Genomic DNA, 14,039 nt, shown 5'->3' with positions numbered 1-14,039 from the left:
CTGATGGTGCGCATCGTCCGCGCATCTTTTATCTTTTATCTATCAAAAACAAGCCTCACTTGAAGAAAATCTCAAAGCTTTGCTGCGCCTTACGAGTCCTCACTTCATGCACAATGGGGACAAAATACATCAGCATGTTGTACCCTTAAAACCCTCAGTGCTGCTCGGCTCCTGCAGCTTTCTGTTTTTTTAACCCCGAGTCGTGCCGCCACACACTCGCACACACACAAATCACTTATTACACAAAACACGGTTCTTACTTTCTCCTACACGGGTGCAGCAGGGTGTGCTGCACTGGGTTCAGCTGAGCTCCTGGAAAGCGCTGGTCTCTCCGGACGTGCGGCATGCTGGGAGCCAAATGAGCGCGTTCATGAGCGGCGTACAGAGCTTTGTGGCGACGACGCATCGTGACGTCCCACCGGCCCCGTCCATTTTAAAAAATTTTACGGGTCCTCTTTATTTTTTTCTCTCCACTCACATGTCGTCAGACGGCTTCCCTCTACATCCACAGCCCCGGTCCTCCCCGCGGCACACGGGGGAGTTGGGGCTGTCCGCCAGGATGGCTACATCTCCAGCACCGTTGTCTCCAAGTGGTTTAACATCTCATTTGTCCAAAATCATATACGCTGTCCAAGGCCCACCCCCTTGTGAATCAGTGAGGTAACACTGTTCCCACCCTCTGAGATTTTTGATATTATGCAAGACGGACGATGTAATTATCATGCGAACCTATAGGAGCGACTCTCACGCCCCCCAACAGACGCATGCAGAAGTGCATGGTGGCACATCACTCATCCATCAACCAAACATCCCTCTAATTCCTATAGTGTGTGTGTGTGTGTGTGTGTGTGTGTGTGTGTGTGTGTGTGTGTGTGTGTGTGTGTGTGTGTGTTATATGTGTTGATTCTTATTCTTGTAGCATCTCTCTGTATCTTTGCAATAGCCTAATAAATAACTGCTATAAATTATAGCAGCACCACAGCTGACAGTCAGAGGAATGCAGTCCCCGTGTGTCCCTGTATTTTTATGTTCAGCATCCTGAGGATATTCCCACTATATTTAATATATTATTTGAGTCAATGGGCCTAAACAGGAGCTTGTATCTACTTCTCAATGGTGCAGCCTGTAGCAGAAGCAAAAACATACTCTCCTGCACGGCTGAATATGGACACCATTTGAGTCTGCCTTGTTGCTTAGTGTTGAAATGTTTCAAAGGTGATGCTGTCTGCAGCTGAAACTTGTAGACAGACTTGAGAGGCGCTTCGGCTTGGCTAATTACCATGATAATCACGCCAGAAGTCTTTTGAATCCGTGAAAGACGAGAATCCTCTCGAACGTAATTGTATAGGATCTCAATATGTCTGTATGCACAGCCTAGACGTGCTCAACATTTGCATAAATGAAGCTAACCCAGCCATGTTGGTCTGTCTAGAACACACCAGTGTGTAAACTCCACCTACCAAGTCCTTAATGACTCGCTGATAACGATTCTAGCTCTACTCTACACAACAAAGTGCTTCCATTCATGTTTTAATTAAAGGATACAATTAAAATTATTTTTGTGCTTTGTGGGACATTTTGATGAGAAGCCCACTTGAAGCTCCTCTCCTTGCATGCTGCAGATACTCTGAACACACTGTTAGATTTGTAGTTTCATCACTGGAGGGTCAGAAGGGCTTCAGGTTACCCGGTGAAGAGTTGAGGGATCCAGAGCAAATTCAGACACGTTTACTGAACTGAGAACAAAACAGAATTCAGGTTTATCCTCCAGCAACCAACAAGTTCTCTGCGGCGAGGAGAGGCGCGCTCACAGCCGTACCTGCGCGCGCCTCGTTGCCAGGAAACCAGTGTAAGCGCCGACGCGCTCTGAACCCCGAAAAGGCAGAAACGCGGTTATTTTACTGTCCCGAAAGTCAACACCGTTAACACCAGTGAGCTCACCAGTTGCTTACTAATGTGAATCCTGGGAATTGGGATGTGACTTAGTCCAAGTCAAGTCAGATTCAAGTCTCTTTAGAGAACATTAAAAGAGGACACGTGTGTCTACTGTTCAACAGCTGATTGAAAGAAGGCGAAGGAACAAGCTGCAAAAAAGACACAAAAAATCAAAGGGAGGAGAGTGAAGTCATCTCTCCTCCAGCATGCACTGCGTGGCGCAGGTGTTGCCTGTTATAATTAGCTGCGAATTACAGACCAGACATGAGCCGCAGAACATAGCACCACAGATAGAGGTAATTTCCATCACACGGCACAGTGCGACGCATCCGACAACTAGAAGGTAGCGCTGAATAGCACAGTTGGAAGAGTTGCAAAATATCTGAGTGGACAGTGTAGTCTGAACAAAATGTAGTAGTTAGCCTACAGCTACAGACCTGTGTAGAAGTTAAAGCCTCTATTTACCCCTTAAGTCTACAGAGCTAAAAGACGCTTTCAGAAGAAAACCTTATTACTAATCACTCCCGAGGAAAAATGCAAAACAAATTAGGCTAAATGTACAAAGTCTGAGTGTCATCTAGATTGTAATTTCAATTTGAGCCTGCTGCAGTAGGCTGTGCAGTATTTTATTTTAGTCCAGCGATTAACTGAGAAGAAGGTAATTTCACCACTCATTTGTTGTTGTTGCCCCAATAAGCCTCATATGCCCAAATAATGGCGCACTTCCAAGCTGAGGGGCAGATTGCATATTTTCCTGTCAGGTGATAAGGAGGTCGAGAGTTTACAGGTTTATTATTAGATATTATTCTCTGCTTCCATGTTATCGCCTCTGGATCCAGTTCATGTGGCCCTTGCGGGCTGCCTTCCCAAACTTTATTTGGTTCGTTAGAAACTGCTGAAAAATAATCGTCTTCAGTCTTCTTTCTCCAGGCCGTGGGAAGCAGACAGTCTTTTGGCTGCTGGGTCAAAGTCTGTCTCAAACCTTCCGACAACAGTAAACCATCCTCACCATCACCCCATTGTTTTTACTGCTGCCAGTCCAGACGTACTTTCGCAGCAGCGCTTCACTGAACACAGAGGAGGCGGTTTTTACGCACATTGTCGAGCGCGCGCAAAGGACGCTTCACCTGTCGGTAAACATGTAAATATGAACTGTAATACATTTTCGCCACCACAAGGATTCAGTGTGTGCATTTGTGCCCGTGTATGCGCTGACTCGGAGCTGGCACCCTCTCACCCCACGTCGCGCCAATATTCAAATTGGGATCCTGCGATTTGAATAGGAGCTTAATGAGATGTGGTGGTGTATATTAAATGAAGGGGGGTGAGGTACCTCATGAAGCTGAAATCCTGCTGCAGATTTAGTGGAGTTATTTAAGAAATGTGTTTTACATTTGAACATAGATGTGTAGGTGAATGTCTGTGCTGGTGTCTGCAGGTCACTGTGAAGATCCAATATATTATCTGACAGGAGACACTCTTCTTTCTTCACAGTGGAAGGCAGTTTGGATGCTTGCATGAATTTAACTGGTGCTCTGTAAGAGGGAGCACCAGCTCTCCATCACCTTCTGGGGTCATAGCACTTGTCACATATACTGCAGAGACTTTTACAGAAGGCTCTTTTGTGTTGCACAATAATTCAGGCAACTGAGTAAAGACTGCACTTTCTCTCGGGGTGCGACCACTGGAACCAGAATTTGTGACTATACAAAGATGTAGAAGTCTGGCTCTGCGTGCTTCAATTAACAAAAAACTACAGTTGTTGAGGTTTTTTTCTAAATTAAAATAACATCTCTAGAAAATTAGCTCTGCACCATGTTCCATCTTACAGACCAAATAACCCAAGCTTTTTATTTTTTCCAGTTGTTGAATTCCCTCAGCCGTGAATTGTAGCTCAGGGGTGGTCACAGTTCACTGTTGTGTGCAGCCTCTAGTGTATTTTCCCATGTTGCTGCAGTTCCTTAAGAGAAAGTAAAACTAGATATTTTTCTTCCTGTAGACATCAGTGTCTCAAGTACTGAACATGTTCAGCTTCTCCTTATTGCTGCCAACCAAAAGCCAGTTTTACACTGTGTAAGACAAACCCCATACAGTTTCCTTTCAATCATCTTGGAACCAACAGGAGCACATGGGGCAATAATCAGCCGACAATAAAAAGTGAACAATTACATTTTCCAAGTTCTACCAAAAACTAACTGATCAATTATCTGTAATTATAAGGTTTTACTGACATTCTCTGGTCTGGAAGTAGATTTTCATCCCCTCATTATGTGGCTCTCCCTGCATGAATGACCCGTCCTATTTGTTAGAAATGAACTTTGCTATGGACTTTTAGTTGCCTGAGAAGCCGTGCTGGCCTGTGCTCGTGAATAGTGGTAATGAAAGACGGTGGCAAACTCTCTCTGACTCCAACACTTGTATTTATTGCTGTAGCTGATTTAAACATTGAGGTGGGTGCTCCAGAAAAAACAGAACATTTGAATTTAATTTAAAATGTAAGATATATTTGAATATTAGATATTCTGAGGATTGGTGTTATAAATAAAATTAATTAATAAAAGACAGTTGGATATTTTTGAGTTGTTGATGAAGGTTAAAGTTGGCTACACACTATAACAAATTCAATAAAATTAATTTTTGATATATCTGTATTTTTATAACAGGATCTTTTCTACTGATAAGCTATATTTAGGTTTTTTAAAAACTACATTTTTAAATAAAATTGCAATAAAATGTCATGGGGGGCATTATGAATGAACTGTAAATAGTTAATTACACTCTAGGTTTGATAGATTTTAGTGTTAATGAACAATATAATGATGGCTCTAATTTACAAACTGTTATTAACATCATAAACTGTTAATAACTGTTTGTAAATTATATATAAACATGATCTGGAAGTTGATCTGGATGTAATTCTTCTCATAATGAACCTATAAGAAGGCAGGTTGGTTGGTGGAAATAACAGGATTGTTAAAGAGTCTGAGCTTTGTGTCCTGCTTTATTCACTCATTTATTTATTTGTTTGTTTATTTATTCATTAACTTGTCTTGTTTATGTTCCCTTTCCTGGCTGCTCGATGAAGTTTAGGAACCTAAAATAATTGCTTAGGTTTATGCAAATGTCGAAGTTTGGAGTCTGGAGTGAGACCAGCCTAACTGTTGCCTCCGCACATGCTTCACTCATGGATTTGCACTAAAGCAGCCAGGCTTGTGCGTCACTCTGAGCCGCCTGCAGCAACTCATTGCTGGCTAAACAGCCATATTTGACGTCGTGTGCATGAAAACTAACGAGAAATGAAATCTTTACTTCAAGACGCCTCTTATCGACTATGAGACCACAATTCTATACAATCCATAATAATCTATAATCAAATTTTCTAATACTCAAACCAAATATTAAATCGACCACGATACTACTAATATTATAATTCTATCGTTTGTTAAAACTACAATAACTATTTAATATTTATTATCAGTGCTGATATAACTCATCATGGGTGTTTTGCCAAAAGTGATTTTCGGTATTTGTGCAAAAAACAAAAAAAATATTGCCCGTATTTAAACTCCTGTAAATGACTTGTTGGCCTATAATATGTCAAACATGTTTTTCATGAATGATATCGAGTCATTGTGAGCCACAAACGACGTTTCTGTCACAAAGTAGAAGCTGCAATCAGATTTTATGGAAAAGTGACTTTTATATATCTTTTATTTGTCCAGCTAAAAAGTATCATTGACATTAAAATGTTTTTTTAAGAGTGACCTGCTGAAAATGGGAATTGCAATAAATTAAAAAAAAATCACAGTCTTCTAAAGATAGTGTAAGTGGCACCAGGATTGGATTGGACTCATAATGTAGACACAGAGCCAAACAGATCACGTCTTTGTAAAACCAAAAGAAGAACGAAAAAAGCGAACAAGCACTGAATTATTTCAGACTTTCAGCTTAGCTGAAATTCAACAGGCTTTTTACCTCAAAGGAAATATAGAGTGCACGAGTCGTGAGAAAATAATGTAGAACATGAGATCAATTTATACAGCCTCCATCTTAACTCGGGTTTGTCTTGTTTTTGTAGCATTTTTTCGTATTTATTTTAATCTGTTTTGTGTGCAGCTCTTTGTGAGCACTTGTCTGTGTTTGATAAATAAACGTTTCTTTTTTTAAACATTTATTTTTACACGTATTAAGTGGAAAACTTAGAGAAATATAATAATCGAAGTGTCCTGGATTCCGTGCTGTACCCAGTGAAAGTCATGCTTAAAGGTGATCCAGTATCATAGCAGATTTTTTCTGTGTCCACTCCGCATTCAGACTGTGTAGCAGAACCACGCCTTTCACGCTTAATGTGGATGCTCTTCAGTTTAGTGAGACCTTGCGAAGTAATGCACGTATAAACAAATCAAATCAATTTTATTCCAGAGTTAGAAACAACATTTTAATTCCTCCTCTGAAGATTTTTGAAGAAAAAAAAAGCTCGCTCTTAAAACAATTTTCAAACCTGCTTTTGATCTTTTATCTTTATTTCTGAAGTGTTTAAAACAGCTTCTAGTTTGGGACAGATTGCCTGGATATTATTTTTTTTAATTTGATTTTGAATCGCTCTAACTTATCTTTGATCTTTAAACCTTCACGAGCTCACCACAGAAAACAAGCCACAAATCAGGTGAACTGCACCTCCAAAGCGGTCACTTATCTGTCCTCTTGTCTCACTGAAACTGTGGTTCACAGCTCACGTCTTACTTTTTAAATCTTTCCATTGTTTCCTTTACTCTCCAGTCATATTTAATCACTTATTGATCACACTCATCTTTGGAAAATGCTCAGAAAACGTACAGACAGCCTTCTGCCCTCTCTTATTTTCCATGTCAGGATTTAGCCTCAGTACATATTTGAACGTTGATAGAAACTTCCTCACCTCATTATTATTATTATTATTATTATTATTATTATTATTATTATTATTATTATTATTATGTCTTTTTAAAAAGCGCTGCTGGTCACATGAACATGTGGTCACAGTCTGTGAGGCCACAATCTCTGGTTCTACGAGGCTGTAAACACATTTAATATAAATGCAGTTTCCTGCTGAGTGAACACTAAGAAACAAACTATGAGCTCTTAAAAACTGAAGTGTTAATTTACCTGCGTTCTTGTCTTGAAACCAGGTGGTTTTGTTTTCTTTTCCGCTTCTGCCATCATGCGGACGTTTTGTGTATTACAGCTAAACGCCGTCTGAATATTTGACTTTTGATCCTCTGCTGCCCCAACAGGATAAAGAATGTACATACGGGGCTTTTCACTGGATGAGTGATACGTGTTTCTTTCATTTTATTTCCACTGCATTTGTTATGATGTTATGAAATCGTTTGCACAGCTGGTATGAGGTGATATCCTAGGCATTATGGCTAAACATCTGCACTTTGGTCTCAGGCTTCCATAGGAGATTGTTACAGAAGTCTTGTGGTTTGTTCAAACTTAATCTGTGCTTCCAAGTTCTTTCAGAGAAAAGAGGCTTTTTACTGCAGCCCTTCCAAACGAAGCCATATTTGCTCAATCTCGTTTTAATCGTGCTGTCATGAACTTGAACATTTAACATGGTAACTGAGTAGGGTGACCATATTTTGATTTCCAAAAAAGAGGACACTTGGCCCAGTCATGAAGAACTTTAATAATACTGTTTGTTTAAAGAAAACTTTAACATATTTAAAGGATACCTTCTCTGTGCGGTTAATGAATGGTGAAATAAAAAATGTTATATAGGCTTTTACAAGTCAACAAGTTAAAAAAAAAAAGAAGATGGTTGGTCACCCTATAACTGAGGCCTGTGGAGTCTTAAGATGTGGCTCTTGGGGTTGCACGGTCTGGGTGAACTCATTAAACTGTGAGTTACCACACACCTGCACGCTTCAGACCTGCAAACTGCCAAAAACTCTGTTTTATAGAGGTGCTCATGCTTGCAAATGATCAGTTAATTGAGGGCATTTGATTATCATCACCTGCCTGCTACGTACCCTCTTAATTCTTATGGAAGCAGTAGGGGAAGTCCAGAGGAGGCTTTGAAACAGCCCCTTTTCACCATCAATAACATGGAAGAAGAAAAAACCCTGTTTTTGATAGCTGTTGAGATTTTTTAAGCAAAGCTGGAGGAATTTGGAAGTCAGCTTTTCTTCCAGATGTTGTAACAGTAGCTTCAGGACATCAGTACCTCAGCTCTTTTTGTAGCCCTCCCACCCCGCATCATCACCACAGATTTATAGATGTCTTTTGTGATTGCTGAGAACAAACAAAAGCAGCCTGTCTTCATTTTCGAACTATGTGATGGCATTAATGAGAGGGTGTCTGTGACCTCAGGAGCAGAATGCTTCCTGCAGATTATAATCAAATTCACAGCCGCCGTCTAAAACTTCTCCACCGCTCTCGTTAGCAGAACATCATGTGGTATGTTTGTTGTGACGTTTGAAAACACAATCGGAAGATTTGAGTGTAAAACAAAGCACACATTTTCACAGAATGAAATGTCATTAATTTAGTGAGTATACAGTATTGTACTGTAAATATTGCCTATTTATATCTTATTACTCCCTTCATTATTATCCCAGTCACAATATTAAGCTCATTTCCATCTTTATATTTCTGTTCTTGGACTTTACTATTGTCTTTTTTCATGATTCACAGTCCAAAATCATCTAATCCATCTTGTTGTGGGTCTTGGTACTGCTTATAGCTTTATCCTCTGTTTGAAACAAGCAAACTTTAACTTCTTCTGATTGGCTGCCCCTCACAAATAGGAGGTTTGAGCAGCATGTGGGAGGAGCTTCTGCGCTCACAACAAAGCTGTGTGTCTGAAATACAATACAATACAATTTTATCTATATAGCATGTTTATATCCCTACTGGCCATAGTGGGGATATCCACTCTCACTGACATCACATAGAGCCAAGAGTAGATTTAGTAGATTTTTTTAAAAGAAAAAAACTGCCTGAAACTGTTTAAAGCAATCTTCAATTCCCTCAACATCTGAAGCACTGCAGTTTTTAATGCTAACACTTACAACTATCTTGTACGTCTGTCATACACTCACATGCATGGATTAACCACCTGAGGGGGCTCCTAGGCAAACATTTGTTGTTGCACCCACGTATCACGCTAGCACATTGACTATTGCAGGCTCACATTTATTGTTTAAGTCATTTTCTTTTCAGTGTGCTTTTTACTGCCGTCCATAGTTTTCTGTGACAGCAAATCCAGTACTTTTGTACTCTGACAGGTGATCTGGCAACACTAAAATGAGCAGAAACTAACTTGGGCTCAAAATAGAACTTACTACACACATTTAAAGCGCCATGGTTTTATTTTTCAAACTGGTCCTGGGTGGCTTTGTATGATTCACAGTTCAAAATAATCCTTGTTTTTCCTATACCGGGCCTCAGTGCACCTCTTCAGTTATTTATTTCACTGTTTGAAAGTATTAGCTCCTTCCCTTTCAGCTAACTTTCCTCTGATTGCCTGTCTCTCACAAACAGCATGTGGAGGAGCTTCTATGCTCACAGCTACCGCTGTGTGCTTAATACGAGCATATAGTGAAGTCCCATACATCTGACAGGTACAAGAGTAGAAAAAAACAAACCTTTAGCGCAGTCAGGGGTCACCTGTACATGCATTAAACTTGTTGTTTGAAGCTGTTCAATGCTGAGCATCACCACTGCAACAGTCTACATGCCAGAAAATAGCGAAAAGCAAATAAAGAAGAATGTTCAGACTTACTGCTGTGAATAACAAGCATTAACTTGAGCTGATTGTTACCAGACAAACAAAAAGAACTGAGTTCAATTACTTCTTTAAGATCAGGGTCACAGCATGTAGGTCTATGACCTGCTGCTATGAATTAATAATTCACTGATGTGATTTTCTGTTGGAGGAAGTGAGTAAATGATGGTCTGGGGGCTTTAGGGGCTCCTGAGCTGTTGAACACTTTATCGAATTTGTAATGTAGACACTCATAAACACAGTATCTTCCTTAAGTGTACTTCTTATTCACTTTGGGGAGATAAAAGCTGGTTATCACAGAGGCTAATGCTCCTTATCAGTCAATGGGCTTCCTGTTGGGATTCCTAGTTTGGGCTGCTCATGCTGCTCTACAATCTTTGTTACAGCACATTACCACAATGCATGCACTAAGATCAGTTTATTTATATAGTCCACAGTCTTTACAGTCTATAGAACTTCTATCTTTGGACCTTCAGTTTAGATAAGAAAAATAAAAATCTTCCACATTTCTAGTCCACTACACACATAAACAGAGAAAATAAACAGGCTGACAGTATAGACAACATCTCTTGCTCTCAGGAGACTGCTGCATGTGTCTTAGTCAAATATATAGAGAGGAGGCTAGAAAAGAAGGCAGGCAGTTCTTCTACACTCTTAGTTTTCTCCGTCTTTGTGAGATTTTTCCTGTCATCTAAGGATGGAGGCCCTCAGCTGTTTTTTTCCCTTTTTCTTGGCTTTGTTTGTTATTCACTATTTGAGTCACTGTTTGGCTCTCCCTGGTGCCGTGTTATGCCGACATAGTTTAGGTTCACTTGCCCCCTCACTCGGGAGGGTCACTGCAAATGACTGCAAAGTTGTTATGAGTGATCACTTTTGATCCTGTGATGAAAAATGTCTTTACTAACGGGGGTTTTCTCCATCAGGGTGACAGTGATCCAACCTGCATAGCTTGAGGTGTCACTGAGTGGTTCAACGAGTATGAAAATGATGCAAATCCAGTGCCCTCGCTGTGCCCTGTGTTACAAGATGTCAACCCATCTGAAAGCTCTTAGAGTGTTATAAACACCAGTCCTCAGCAACACCATCATAAAAACACCAAATGAAGATTTTTAAAATTTTGGGTTTCAACATAGGCTATTCTAACATTTTTCATTTTTCTGAAAAATGTCAGAAAACTTGGGAAATTTGTGTGTAGCAGTATTTTTGTGCCTTGTGCCAGCTGTCAGACAAATGCAGCCACTATGAAAATGAGCAAAAATCAGAAAAGAAAATCAAAGCTTGAAACACAATTTCATACAAGCAACACGTGTTATAATTGCTTGGATTTTTTATTACAGAGTTATGCTTCAAAGTATAACAAATCTGTAGAAGAAGCTTGCAAAGCTGGCATCTTCTACCTCCATCCTGATGGTAGTATGTATTCACTACAAAGAGGATGCGTTGCATCACTAAGGATTTGTCGTCCATTTCACCAGCAGGACTCACAAAGTTGTGTCATACTGTTTTGCTGGTGACCTGCAATCTTACCGCCCATATTTACAATTTTATTTAGTTTGTTCTTATTAACTACAGACAGTGAAACAGTGCTGTGCAAAAATCTTGAGCAACCCTCTATTTCCTTACATTTTGCTTCCAAGGAGCCAGACTTTCTTGTAATTTTTAAAGCAAACATCCAAGGAAGAGCTGCGAATGTCCTTCAAGGAGCCTGGAGAACGATTCCTGAAAACAGCCTAAATAAATTACAAGAAATCTTGCCTAACAGAGTTCAGACTGAGCTGAAGAAGAAAGATAGTCACACTAAATACTGGATTTTAAACTATTAACTTATTTTTTTGCCTTATAAACTTTAGTTCCATGTATGTTTGCACCTATTTCCCATATAATATACAAGTGAGGGATAGCTCAAAACCTTTGCACAGCACTATACATTCATTAGTATATAGACTACATAAAACACGAGATGTAACACTGCCCAAGTGTTAGCAGTAAAAATTCATAATACAGCAACACTGTGGTCTATCTGTCAAAAATGACTTGACCCATCTGATGGTTGTGGTGGTCACCCTTAACTGTGACCTTTGCATTAAGATATTATGTTGTAAGTATAACTATAGAAGATTGCTAAGACAATTTGTTATCATCAAGACTCTGATCAAGACATATATGTTGGTCTGGGTTTTTTTCCCCACCAATCTGATCAAAGAGTAAACGTAAATATTCTACCAGATGTCAGAGGACCTCACTACTTTTCTGTGGTTACATCACTTATAATATTCAGCAGGTTTTCCTGGATTTCATTCGCTATGCTCCTGTCTGATCCTCTGAAGAGCACTTCCTTCACTCTCTTTTTTATAAATCTGATTTTTTTTTAAACCAGTTTATCTATGATGGCTTAAAAGGAATATCTGGAACACTGCAGCTGAAAACTAAAGTCTCAGGTCTTCTTTTGGAGAAAAGATTAATAGTAAAAAAAAAAAAAAATGCATACAGCAGAGCACTGTATTGTACATACAGACTGTCATTCTAACATTTTAGTGCAAACATGTGAAATAATCAAGGTATAAAAGTTATAAATTATTAAAAGATAATGAAGATTTATTCTGGCTTTCCTGTCAGATGCTTTTGCTTTATTTTGGTTTATGTTCATTTGTTTTTGTTTATTTGTTGACAGCTGAGTCCTAATGCTGTGGTTTTTATCTTGTGAAATCACTTCTGAGCTGTGAGATTTTTCTTTTTGTAGAGTGGCACATTTATGGGTGCATTTATCAGCGAAAACACATTTATGAAAAACACAAACTCCCCGCAGTAATATAGTGAGGGCAGGCTGGAGGAGCATATTATGTTCAGAGTTACCTAATGGTGTCATTTGTTTGGGCCTCATTACTCAGAGCAGGGAACAGTCCACCGTGAGGAGAAAGAGCATGCAGGCAGAAAAAGAAAATCTGAAATGTCTCTTTCTTTGTCTGAGACCATTTTCCAGTAAAACTGGTTTTCAGGATTTTGTCTTAATACTTTTGTCTCCTGACATCTTGAGTAAATGACTTTTTACTGTTTTTCAATCCAGTTTTTTAGATGTGACAAACACCCTCAAAGTAAACGATATTTCATGGCACCGACCTTACAGATAAAGCAATTAAAAACTATTAAATTAAAATATACATTTACCTGCCTCTTTGTTCGAAACACCTGACTAACTGCGTTATTAATGCAAATGTCTAATCAGCCACATGGCAGCAGTATAATGAATTTAGTCATGTTTGTGTTTGATGAAGATGATCTGTTGAAGTTCATACTGAACATCCCAATGGGGAAGAAAGGGGATTTAAGTAACTTTGAATGTGGCATGGTTGTTGGGGCCAGATGAGTTTGTCTGAGTATTTTAGAAACTGCTGATCCACTCAGATTTTTCCACACAAATATATCTAGAGTTTACAGAGAATAGTCTGAAAACGTGACTCCAGAAGTCATAGAAGAATGGCCAGCCTCAAATAACCACTGCTTACAACTAGAGTGTGCAGAAGAGCATCTTTGAACACACAACCTAGAAGCAGATGGGCTGCAGCAGCAGAAGACCACACCAGGTAGACACTGCTGTCAGCTAAGAAAAGGAACATGAGGCTACAGTTCACAGTGTTATCAAAGGTGGACAACAGAAGACTGATGAGTGTTGATTTCTGCTCTAACTTTTGGATGGCAGGTTCAGGCTTGAGTCCCTTTATATTGTCCTTTATAACCACAGTGCTCCCATCTTCTGATGGCTGCTTCCAGCAGGATAACACGCCATGTCACAAAATCTCAAACTAGGTTCTTGTACATAACAATGAGTTCACTATACTCAAATGGCTTCCATAGTCATCAGATCCAATCCAATAGAGCACTATTGAGATGTGGTGGAGAGATTCACGTTATGGATGTGCGGTCAACAAATGTGAAACAACTGTGTGATGCTGACACTTCAATATGGACCCAAATCTCAGAGGAATGTTTCCAGCACCTGGCTGAATCTTTATTATGAAGAATTCAGACAGCTCTGAAGGCAAAAGGGGCTCCAACCCAGTTTAAGGTGTGCCTATTAAATTGTCAGGTGAGTATATTTAACAGGATAGTGGTACTTAGGGGAAATGAAAGGATTGCTGAAGTTATTTTGGTTCATCCTGAAGGGGAAATGAATATCATGGAGTAGCACTGGGCTCGTACCAGATGTTTATTAACAATATATTTAGGTAATGATGAAAAAAAAAATTCTTACTGTTTTAATAAGTAGGCATGATCTTTTTTCACATGTCGACGTGTGATAGTAATGTTTAACTTCAGTCCTGGCTGATTTAGCTCA

Source organism: Neolamprologus brichardi, chromosome 22, assembly GCF_056152115.1.
Source record: "Neolamprologus brichardi isolate AB-2024 chromosome 22, ASM5615211v1, whole genome shotgun sequence".
Taxonomy (NCBI): domain Eukaryota; kingdom Metazoa; phylum Chordata; class Actinopteri; order Cichliformes; family Cichlidae; genus Neolamprologus; species Neolamprologus brichardi.
The sequence above is the reverse complement of the archived record's forward strand: the minus strand, read 5'-3'. Positions refer to the sequence as shown.